Raw genomic sequence first — 12,560 nt, 5'->3', positions numbered from 1 at the left:
CATTTCCTTTTTTTCCCCTACTCAGCTGAGAAAATAGATTTGGAAATTAACTGGGTACTCTGGGTTATTTCAAAGATCAAGAAAGACAATTTTTGTCTTCATTCTCATAAGTGATACATAAAGGCTGGGAAGTAGGAGAATGATAACTGAATATGGTCAGAATTAATTAAAATATTATATTCAAGAATGAGCTTGAAAGGCAGCTAAAGAAAAAAAATCCTACAGATGCTTAAAATCTGTGAGACGTCAGAATTAGCTGAATCCCCTGTGAATCTTTATTATTGACTAGAGGAAATTGTATGGTATTCTCCTTCTTTGCAAGGCTTGACAATTTATTGAATTGCTACCAAAAGCTTACAGAAGGTAAGAGGAACTTCCCAGAGGCAATTATGCTGCATTTTGCCACTGAAATTTTCTAAGTTTCTCCCTTGTGTGATAGCGTTTTAAATGAAACTAAGGAAAACAACAATGTTAAAATAGACCAGCATGGTCTTGCCTAGAATTAGTGCACATTCACAGAGTTTGAGAATGGTGGTTGAATATAGATGTCTCGGAATATGGCTTAGCTGTCATTTGACAGACGGTCCAAAGCCAGAAGAGAAACGCTCAGGAAGATGTAGTCAAGGCTAAAGCTGATTCTGGGAAGAGCTGAGCAGCTGTTTAGTGGATGTTTTAACGCTGATCATTAGTACAGCCTCTTTTTCATCCTGCCACATTAGTTTGTGATTGTTTTCACTTTTGTGATGATTCAACTAGGCTCTTGATTAGATAGGATGACATCTGCAAAAAGGTTAACTGAAAATATTCTGAAATAATTAGACAGAACTAAATATTTTTTTAGAAAGGATCTTAATGCTCTATATCACACATTAGTTAAAAAAACTTGAAAATTGATTTTTTATTGTCCTTCATAATGCTGCTGAGACATGTCAATGTTTTGCTATTAGAATTCAATTAAACGGGACTCTGGAGAGGTAAGTAAGCCAAAGAAACTTTATCATGTGTAGCTTGTCAGTTGTCGACTCTGACCTTTGAAATCACTAAGTACTTATCTACATATTTGTTTGCTTGTTTTAAGTCAGTTTTATCGACTTAATAAAATGCACGCCTTTTAAGTGTACATTAATGGAATTTTGACAAATTTAAACGCCTGTGTCAACACCACCACAATCAGAGTATATCTAAAAAATACATATCACCTTCCAGAGTTCTCTTACGTTCTTTCTCACTCAGTCCATTTCACCTTGCCCCAGGTAATTACTGATCTGTTTCCTATGTGTTAGGTTTGCCATTTTTAGGATTTCCTATTAAATGGACTCGTACAGCATATACACTTTTCTTTGTAGCTCTCCTGGTTTAGTCAAGTGCTTTTATTTATATTTCAATAATTCACTTCTTTTTATTGATGACTAATATTTCATTGTATGCATATGCCACAAATTACATGTTGTAGGACATTGAGTTGCTTTGGCAAGTTCTGAATAATGCTGTTTCAACATTTGATTATAAATCTTTGTGTGGGCATATGTTTTCACATCTCTTGGATTGATACCTAGAAATGGAATATGATAACTGCATATTTAGCTTTATTAGAAAGTGCCAAACTATTTCCCAAGAAATCGTAACATTTCTTCTAACAATAATGAGACTTCTAGTTGTTCCATTCCCTTGCCAAGATTTGGCATTGTCGTTGTTTTTATTTTTTTTTAATTTCCCACTTTAATGTGTGTGTAGCATTATCTTCTCATGGCCTTGTTCCTGTTGGAGGCCTTCCCTTGTTCCCAGGCTGAATTTTGTTGCTCTGTCTGCACTGTCCATTCAGTGGGGACAATAAATGGACAGGTAATGATATTTTGAGAGATTAGGATTAGTGCCATGGAAAGAACTTCATGAAAGGAGCACTTTCAAATGGGGAGTATATTTTATACTTCAAATATATCCTTTACAATGTGAAACTTTGTAATTATCCCTGTATGCACTCCCATACATTGCCTTCCATGTGCTAAAATTGGAACAATTTAAAAAAATATTTTTTTCTTTACTGTGGTAAAAGTCACAGATATAAAACATACTATTTTAACCATATTTAACTGTATAGTTCAGTGGCACAAGTACATTCACATTGTGGTAAAACTCTCACCATTATCCATCTCCCGAATTTTTCACCTTCCTAAACTGAAATTCTATCCCCATTGAACAGTAACTCCCCAATCCCCCTCCCCAAGTCCCTCTGGGCCCCGGCATGTACTTTCTGACTCCGAATCTGACTGTGCTAAGTGTTTTGTGTAAGTGTTCTCAATGGTTTTCAATGGCTGTGAATCAGGGTCAGTGGGTAAAGTGAGCAGAGGCCCTTAGAGGGCAGCAGAGGACCACACACCAAGAGAGTCACGGGTTGGGGGACAGGGCAGGTGCTTAAGTAAAGGGATCTGTGTCTGTCACAGGCTACAGGGTTAAACTATTTGCCCTTCGATCCTCAATAGTGTGTGCTCAGTCGTGTCCAACTCTTTGAGGCCCCGTGGACTGTAGCCCACCAGGCTCCTCTGTCCATGGGATTTTCCAGGCAGGAATACTGAAGTGGGTCGCCATGCTCTCCACCAGGGGATCTTCTGGACCCAGGGATCAAACCCATGTCTCATGTGTCTCCTGCGTTGGCATGTGGATTCTTTACCAGTAGCACCACCTGCAAATCCTTTATTCTTCAATAGTAAATAAGGATAAAAGCTAAAGGAGTTGGGGTATAAAAACTCACCGACTCAAAAGCCTGCAGGGGTGTGACAAGAAATATACTTCTGAGAATGTGACCGGTGTTAAGACAAAGGGTGTTTAAAGGTTTGTGGTCAACTTGAAACTACAGGGCTCCACCAGGAGGCCTGCAAATTCACGCAAAGGGAATGAAATGAGCTGTGCTAGTCAATTGCTTTGCAGCATCTCTGCACATGTGCTCCAAATCCATGACCTTCGGCTATCACATGATTAGGCTTGAGAATGGCAGACCACACTGAGACACATAGGGACTCCATCTAGAGATGAGGGAGAAGGCAGGAAGTGTCAGCAGGGAAGAGCTGAAACCAGGTATGGACCAAAGCTGGAAATGAGGACTGAGCTGAGGTGTGTTATAAGGGAGGGATGAGGACTGTAAGTGATGGTGACATGAACGAATGCATTCTTATTGGGCACCTACTATGTGTATCTAGACAGGGGTACATGCTTTCTGCTAATTCTCAGAGTAACCCGTGAGAACAGGAGTTACTAAACTCATTTATACGTGGAAACATTGAGTCTCCTTGTACAAATTCACACAGAACTAAGGCCTATGCAACTCTAACTGTAAATCTCTAAAGCAGATGAGAGAATTGGTAAACTGAGACTTGAGAATCAAAGCAGTGTGAAAATAAGGTGCTCTCAGGTTTGCAGGTCATTGCCGCTCAAGACTTAATATGCCACTGAATCCCTGGGAATCATGTTAGGAAACAAATTCCAGCTCAGGGACCTGGTTTGAGGACTGAGACTCTGCATTTCCCAGGTTATATCCACGTCACTGTCCTGTAGACTATTTGTTGAGAAGTTTGTGGCCTTGCTCAACTGGACCTTTTGTTGCACCAATCAGTTTTATTCCACTCTCTCTAACTTGAAAATCCATCACATATTGAAGAATATCACTTCTGTGGGTTGGGGGTTAATTGCACATAGGCTGTTTTATACTATGAGATCTGCTTGTTTTCTGTCAGAACACTTGGATTTTAACTTGTACTTCAATACCTGAGTGACCTCCTGCAAAGCTGCAGTCCTCTTGAAGAATTGCTTTCCTCATCTACAAAATGGGAATAATGATAAAGGAATCTACTACTACACAAACAGCAATGCCCCCCTTTCAATGTTATATTTCACACTGTAAAATATTAATAACTTGACAGATAAGGACCTTGACACAATGTCTGGCACATAGATGACGATCATGGAATGTTTGCTGAAGATTGGATGATTATGTATAATTGATAAAAACTGACATAGCATGTAATAAAAATGTCTGCAAAAAATATTGTTAGTACTTAAGTTGGTTGATATTTTAAACTATACAGTTATAGATTGTGACCAGAGTGAAAAATACTGTAAAGCAAAAATTTTGTTTCATTTCTCTATTTCTCTTTAAGCAAAGAAAGTACATATAAAACCAATCTGTTCAGTGCATCTGAATTATGGTTTTGGAATACTCACAACATTTTTAACTGGTTACTTACATTGAATCAGGCACTGAAGTGAGTGACTTACATATTTTATGTAATTTAATTCTCTGAAAAACATAGTGATATAAGTATTATTTTTCCCCATTAAACTGACAAAGGAAATAGAGGAAGGACATGGAGCTTTAGAAAGGTAAAGTGATTTGCTCAAAGTCAGGGCTAGACCCCACAGAGTGTATATGTGTGTGTGTGTGTGCATGCTAAGTCACTTCAGTCATGTCCAACTCTTTGCAACCTTATGGACCATAGCCTGCCAGGCTCCTCTGTCCAGTGGATTCTCTAGTCAAGAATACTAGAGTGGCACGCTGGTCAGAATGGCTGCTATCAAAAAGTCTATCAACAATAAATGCTGGAGAGGGTGTGGAGAAAAGAGAACCTTCTTACACGGTTGGTGGGAATGCAAACTAGTACAGCCACTATGGAGAACAGTGTGGAGATTCCTTAAAAAACTGGAAATAGAACTGCCATACGACCCAGCAATCCCACTGCTGGGCATACACACCGAGGAAACCAGAATTGAAAGAGACACGTGTACCCTAATGTCCATCGCAGCACTGTTTACAATACCTAAGACATGGAAGCAACCTAGATGTCCATCGGCAGATAAATGGATAAGAAAGCTGTGGTACATATACACAATGGAGTATTACTCAGGCATTAAGAAGAATACATTTAAATCAGTTCTAATGAGGTGGATGAAACTGGAGCCTATTATACAGTGAAATAAGTCAGAAAGAAAAAACACCAGTACAGTATATTAAGGCATATATATGGAATTTAGAATGATGATAACAACAACCTTATGTATGAGACAGCACAAGAGACACAGATGTAAAGAACAGACTTTTGGACTCTGTGGGAGAAGATGAGGGTGGGATGATTTGACAGCATAGCATTGAAACACGTATGTTACCATATGTGAAACAGATGACCAGTCCAAGTTCAGTGCATGAAACAGGGCACTCGAAGCTGGTGCGCTGGACAATCCAGAGGGATGGGATGGGGAGGGGGGTGGGAGGGGGTTTCAGAACGGGGGGACACATGTACACCCATGGCTGATTCATGTCAATGTATGGCAAAACCACCACAGTATTATAAAGTAATAGCCTCCAATTAAAATAAATTATTAAAAAAAGAAGAATACCAGAGTGGGTTGCCATGCCCTCCTCAGGGAATCTTTCCGACCCAGGGATCAAACCTGTGTCTCTTACACCTCTAGCACTGGTAGGCAGGTTCTTTACCCCTAGTGCCACCTGGGAATTCCATATGTGTATGTGTCTAGGGCAAACACTTTTTGCTGGGTCCCTATCTGTATAAGCAATTTCAGATATCTCAAATCACTTGGAATCAGTCCACTAGCCGGGTCATTCTCCTACAGTCAAGCCAGCCACACAGCCCCAGGAGGAGGCAGTAGGCATGAGTACTGGAGTCCCTTGGGGGTATCTAGTTCATTCAGCATGTGAGAGAGAGGAGGAAGGTGTTGTAGAGGACTGGAAAGCTCCTTGAAGGAGAAAAACAGGCTAGAGGAGATGACTGGATGGGGAACTTGAAGATGGGTGCTCCTGGTGAACAGGACCCATGTAGGCACCCTTTCTGGAAGGCTTCAGTTTCAGGCACTCTGTGGGAGTCTTAGACAATTTTAAGAGCAGTACCCCACAATGTAGGGCCTCCTACTCATGGGCCCAGGGCAGGTGCCCTGCTATCTGGGTTTAAAGGCAATGTTGCCCTAAAGGTACACAGCAAGTAAGACCGTATAATCCAAGTCTTTCTGTCCCCTATACCCATGATCTTTACCCAGAAGAATATCATTCACAAGCTGGAGTTAGATCAAACTTTAGAGAAAGTACAAATCATCTTTACTGTGCCTTTATTTTGTCTTCTACCCTGGGCCCTGGTCAGGACATTAGTAGGACCAAATGTGTAGTCTAACCAAAATTTCATCATCATCATTATCCTTATTACTTTAAAGTCACAATATGTTGAAGATGGACACTTCTATGAAATATAATAAAAATGTCCTGGCAATATCAAATTTTATAAGAAGTTATAGATGTTAACTCTTTCTAAACTTTCTTCACATGGACCTCACAGGTCTATGGCTCCCACTTTAAGTAGCCCTGATCTAATCCAACTTCTGGAACTTCTCCCATTTACCGAGGACTCCTGACTGCCATGTTTCCATAATTTGCTATTGAAATAAATCAATATATAATGTGATTTGCAAAGAATTCACAGTGACGACTCATTAATTCATATCCAAATAGGTAAAAATTAGAGAGGCCATGCCTTTGGTTGGAGCTGTCTTCACTTTTTGTTTTTATCTCTTGTACCATTTAGCTGAGACGTTTTGGAAATTGTGGCAATATTTATGATCGAGGCTATTTTCATCTGTGGAGTAAAGGATTGGAGATTGATGGGTCCCTGTGGTTGATCTTTCAAGTTTGACTTGTTAAACTCCCAAAAATCTTCAAATGTGGGTGGTTAACTGCATCATGTACCTATTAGAGTATTTTTATAATTTGCATTTGAGTGACTTTTCTTGGACGCACCTGGTATCATGAAATATTGTTTATGGATAAAGAAAATTAATATTGTGGTAGCTATGTCTGCCAGATTTTTACATCTCCCTATCCATGTAATCATTTATATGAAGCTTCCTTTGGTGGGCAACAACTCACAGTTGAGGGAATTTGTCTATAAGAAACCACTTGGCTTATGTTACATCAAATTAGATCAGATCAATTTCCTTCATTCTTAATTCCTTCCACATCACATCAGAATGCTTCTTAAATGAGATGCCTGTAAACAGATCTGAGTCCGTAAGGGAGATGAAGAGATATGAACATAAATGTCAAACTGCTTTTTGGGAAAGGAGAGTTTCCTTTTGTGAATGATCATTTGAGGAGTGATAGAATGCAGAGCTAGGTTTAAGGGGATATTTGATGAAGAAAATAAGTATCCAAGATATAATGTTTGTATTTTTTGCTAAATCATTGTATATATGCACACACACACACACACACATACATATATATAGATTATTCATTCAGTCTAAAAACTTGCCAAGTCCTTAACTTTTAAGAAAATGATGTTGGGGCTTCATAGAAAGTATAGAAAAATCATGTTTTATTTATAAAAGAAATGAGAGTCTAAGTGAGCATTACAATATTGAAAGGCCTCCTGTGGGTAAACCACTTTATAACACTGATTTCCTGCAAGCATATATCAGCTCACATTAATGCGCATATAGATAGGTGTGACATCTGTTATAGTTTTAGATGATAGATAACATTTCTATGGATTTTCTTGAATCATACTAATTCATAGAGTGTCTGTGATACTTGATTAAACTTGCTGACCAAATAAGCTCAGAATAAATTGTTTTCCTCCTAGAAAACGTTTGCTTTTTTTTTTTTTTTTTTCCTTCTCAAACATTACTTGAGATCTTGCTGTCCTTGACATCCCTACAGGATTTATTGTCTTATTTCTCATTTGGAGTTTTCATTATACTTTCATTCATCCTAATGATTTTTCATATATATTTGTATTCCTTCTCTGTATAAGTATCAGACAATAAAAACTAAGTGATGTCTCTGGGGGTTGAATTGCTGAACCTATTTTTCTCTGGTCAGAAAAATGAATATTATAATCTAGGTGTTAAAGTCTGAGAGAGACCAGTTTATTTCAACTAATTTCTACCAAGATAAAACCATAAGATGAAACGTTATATTGTGGTTGAATGTATGGAGTACCAAGGGATTTATTAGTAATGATAATTTAAAATGTCAAAAAAAAATGTCAGATGTTCTGTACCATTTTTTTAGATTCTACTTATAAGTAATATTATATGATATTTAGTTTCCTATTTCTGACTTACTTTACTCTATGTGACAGTCTCTAGGTCTGTCCATGTCTCTGCAAATGGCACTATTTTGTTCCTTTATATAGCTGAGTAACATTCCCCAGTATATATCTTCCACATCTTCTTTATCCATTCCTCTGTTGATGGACATTTAGGTTGCTTCCACGTCCTGGCTATTGTAAATAGTGCTGCAATGAACATTGGGGTGCATGTATCTTTTTGAATTACGGTTTTCTTTGGATGTATATCCAGATTAGGAATTTCTGGTCATACGGTAGTTTTATTTTTAATTTTTTGTGGAACCTCCATACTATTCTCCATAGTGGTTGTACCAGTTTACAGGCCCACCAACATTGTAGAAAGGTTCCCTTTTCTTTCTCCACATCCTCTCCAGCATTTATTGTTTCTAGACTTTTTTGTTGTTTTTTGCTGATGGCCATTCTGACTGGTATGAGGTTAGGTAGAGACACGGATGTCCCTTGGACTGCAAGGAGATCGAACCAGCCAATCCTAATGGAAATTGGTCCTGACTATTCATTGGAAGGACTGATGCTGAAGCTGAGACTCCAATACTTCGTATATTTTATATATTCAGTTTTTTGTATACATAAAACTGAATCACTTTGCCGTACACTTGAAACTAACACACCACTGTTAATCAGCTGTATTCTAATATAAAATAAAACACTAAAAAATTTCTATGTCTTAGGGCATATCTCACATCCTAGAAGAACTGTGTACTATAGCTTTCTGTCACAGGAAAATAAGTAGGAAGGGAAATGAAGACTTGTGGTATGTTTGAATCAAGTGATGTCATATTTTAAGCTATTTTTCCCCTTTTTTAAAAACCAGGTGAATATACTAATGTTAATATTGATACTCAGAAATGGGTCAGCTGATATCCTGGGAAATCTTTTTTGTTTTGCTTTGCTTTGTTTCTAAGTTCACCGAGGACAGGTAGTGCGTCATTGGAAGGACTGATGCTGAAGCTGAAACTCCAATACTTTGGCCACCTCCTGTGAAGAACTGACTCATTTGAAAAGAGCTTGATGTTGGGAAAGATTGAAGGCAGGAGGAGAAGGGGGCAACAGAGAATAAGATGGTTGGATGGCATCACCAACTCAATGGACATGAGTTTGAGCAAGCTCTGAGATTTGGAGATGGACAGGGAAGCCTGGCGTGCTGCAGTCCATGGGGTCACAAAGAGTTGGATACGACTGAGTGACTGAACTGAGAGACAGATATACAGAACAAACGTATGGACAGGTAGTGCTCTAGACTCTAAATGTCTCTAAGGGCAGTTTTTAATTTATTCCATGTGGAAATGCATGAGAAGACCCTGAGCCTGATAGAATGCTTTCGCATATGATAGACATTCAGTTAATATTTGGTAATGATGATGGATTTTAGGCCAAATATGTTTTGAGAGTTGAAGTCTTCTTGTGAACAAGAGTAATAAAAATGATGAACCTTTATTAATCACTTGTTTCAGGCAAGATGCTAAGCATTCCACATAGATGTTTAAAAATTCATTGTTAGACCAACCCTAAAAGACAGATATTATTATACCTCTTTCAGAGATTAAAGCAGAAAAAAATAAAAAGCAAATAAGTTGAGAGTTAGAGGTACTAAATAATATTACAGCTGTAAATTGGAATACTTGTGCCCTAATTGGAATCAAAACACTCTAACTCCAGAGTTTATACTCTTCATCAGTCAGTATGCTGACTTGTCAGTAGCTATTCTGACTTGCCACATGATGTCCCATAGTTGTGGTAATAGCCATCAAAAAGGTAATTTAAGGGAAGGACTGATTTCAAAAAAGACTATCAAAGAAAATCCATATTTGTGGGACATTTTGCCATGGCAGTTGGATGTCTCGATTTTACAGAAGATGACTTGTGAGATACCAATTTAATTAGCCAAATTCCTCTTGGTTCTCTATATAGTTACTGTCTTCCTCTACCATGGAAATGACCCTGAAAATTGTGTCCGCCTCTGGCTGTGTTTGTACCCTAACGAAATATTCATGTAGTAGGTCAGTTGCTTCCTAAATGTTTCATGCCATTTTCAAAAGCCATTTTCTGATCACAGAAGTGAATGGAGTCCTCTGAGAAGTGATAGGTGGTATGAGAAGGCAGATGATTCCACTTAGCCATAACGTAAGTGACATGCACAATATTAAAATATGTAAGTTTATATGCTTGGACTCTTGCACAGCCTTTCTCTCCTCTTTATAACACTGAATGTGACTGGTTCTTAGCAGCCTATTAGAGACCATGGAGAGTCTATTCTAAGGCCATGATTTATCATGGCATTCACATCAGGATGCAGCAGACGCTCATCCTGTTGTAGGCCTGGGGAGGGAGTAGATGGCTCGTCCATTTGCGTGACTTGCCTAGCCTGCTATTCTCTCATGACGTCTTCTTCAGCAGAGGGATTATAGACTTTCTAGAAGTTAAGGACCATGTTTGTCAGACAGGGTGTATATATCTTATATCATTTCTTATAGGTAAAACTGTTTCTTACAGGCTGAAATGTTTAGAGTTGCTGTGTAAATGAATATAGAATAATGCCATCTTCCTCAAGGAAAAGTTTGGGAATTTAAATATCAGAATTCTTTATTTTTAGTTTGTTTCTAGCTGTTGTCAAGTGGGGATTTAGCTTTTTTTTTTTTTTTAGAATACCTCAATAAGTGTCCAAAACTTATATGACATTTCTGTTTTTATAATCTAAGCAACACTCTGGTAGATTTGACATTCATAGAGACTCTTCTCTTCTTCTGATTTTTTTTTCACCTGGTTTATATATTTTGCTATATTTTTACTCTGTACCATTGCATCTCTCTAAATTGCATGTATCTTGCCTTTACTCTCTTATTTTTATTATTGTAGTTTATAGATAATAATGTAGTTGTATAATGTGTTGACAGTTTAATTATGATTATTGTGCCTTAAAGGCTGGAATAAACACAAAAGGTCAGAATATTCATTATTATCATTGCTATTATTATTATCATTCTGAGCTACTTGTTATCTTTTTTGCTGTGTCAAATTGTGCACAGATGCAGAACTAGAATAGGATCAAAATCAGCCATGTCTTGCAAAATAATTTCAACTGTTGTGCTGTTTTAAATTTATTATTTTTTATGCTGCAATAACATCGAATGTTTTCTTTAGGAACCAAAAAATGCATATTTTTTTTGACAGTAGCTGCCTTCCAAACCTCTTTTTTGATCAAGTTGGTAGGCATAGATGTCAAGCTAAATCGCTTTTTACTTCAAAATGCTAGTGTTCTGTGTATTAGAGGTAACCTCCATGCAGTATAAGCTACTTACTTCAGTGACTTCTTCTGACAAGCATCTGCCTCTTTAACATTTAGTGCACATTGGTGAATTTTACTTGGTTTTGGATGAAGAACTGGGAAAACCAATTATCTCAGTCTTGCACCTTTACCCGATGAGAGATCGGTCATGTACTTTAATCATAGTGTCATGTCATGCCCAAACTGTTTCTTGCTTTGCACTGAGTTGCTGCAACTGTCCATCTTACTTTGATTACTCTCAAAAATGTATCCACATCTATCTGTGTCTAATTTACAGGCATAAACTGCACACTGGTAACAGCAGAGTATGATGAAGGGAATAGTAAAAATTTAATGTCAGAAAGTCTGATTGCAGTGCTGGCTCTATCAATTATTAGATGTTTGATGTTGGGTGTGTTGATGGTCCTCTCTGTGCTTCAGCAGCTTCAATGATAAAGTTTAATTATTTATTAAAATAATAATTTTCAGGATGTTTATAACATATTTTGTGTGTTATACATTATACAATTATATATAAATATAATCTTAAATATGTTACAAATTAGGTATTATATATTACACAAACATCTTGTGTTGAATATATTTATATATTTTATGTGTGATATATATTTTGTTTCTCCTTTCAGTTTCATTTCAAAGTTGATGTGATTTATCTCAGATGAGTCAGTGTTTTCACCCCTTTGGCCATTTTAGTCTTGGAAATCTTTCTTTTTTAACTATGAAAACAAAGGTAAGGGACCTTAACACTCCCTTGTTTCAATAGTCACTGACTCTGACTTACAGGTTGGTCTTAGAGAACTTATCCATGCGATGTGTACTAATTCTTAGTGATATCAATCACTAGTAGGTTCCTCAGACCTAAGAGGTTTTCACTTTAAATTCAAAATATCCCAGGGATAGTCTCTGAATATTGGACTAATATTCCTTGTGTTCTAGGTCTAAATGTCATACTGGTGGAATGACTAAAATATCCTGGTAGCCCCAGAAAGATAAAATTAATTATCTTTTGATGTCTGGTCCATCAACAAAGGCTCTAAATTATAACTACCTCCAGTAGGTATTAAGTATTATGTCAGTCACAGCTGAAGTAAAAATAGATTCTAAGAAGAGAGAATAGTATAAGCAAATATACT

This window comes from Bos indicus, chromosome 9, assembly GCF_029378745.1.
Source record: "Bos indicus isolate NIAB-ARS_2022 breed Sahiwal x Tharparkar chromosome 9, NIAB-ARS_B.indTharparkar_mat_pri_1.0, whole genome shotgun sequence".
NCBI lineage: Eukaryota > Metazoa > Chordata > Mammalia > Artiodactyla > Bovidae > Bos > Bos indicus.
The sequence above is the reverse complement of the archived record's forward strand: the minus strand, read 5'-3'. Positions refer to the sequence as shown.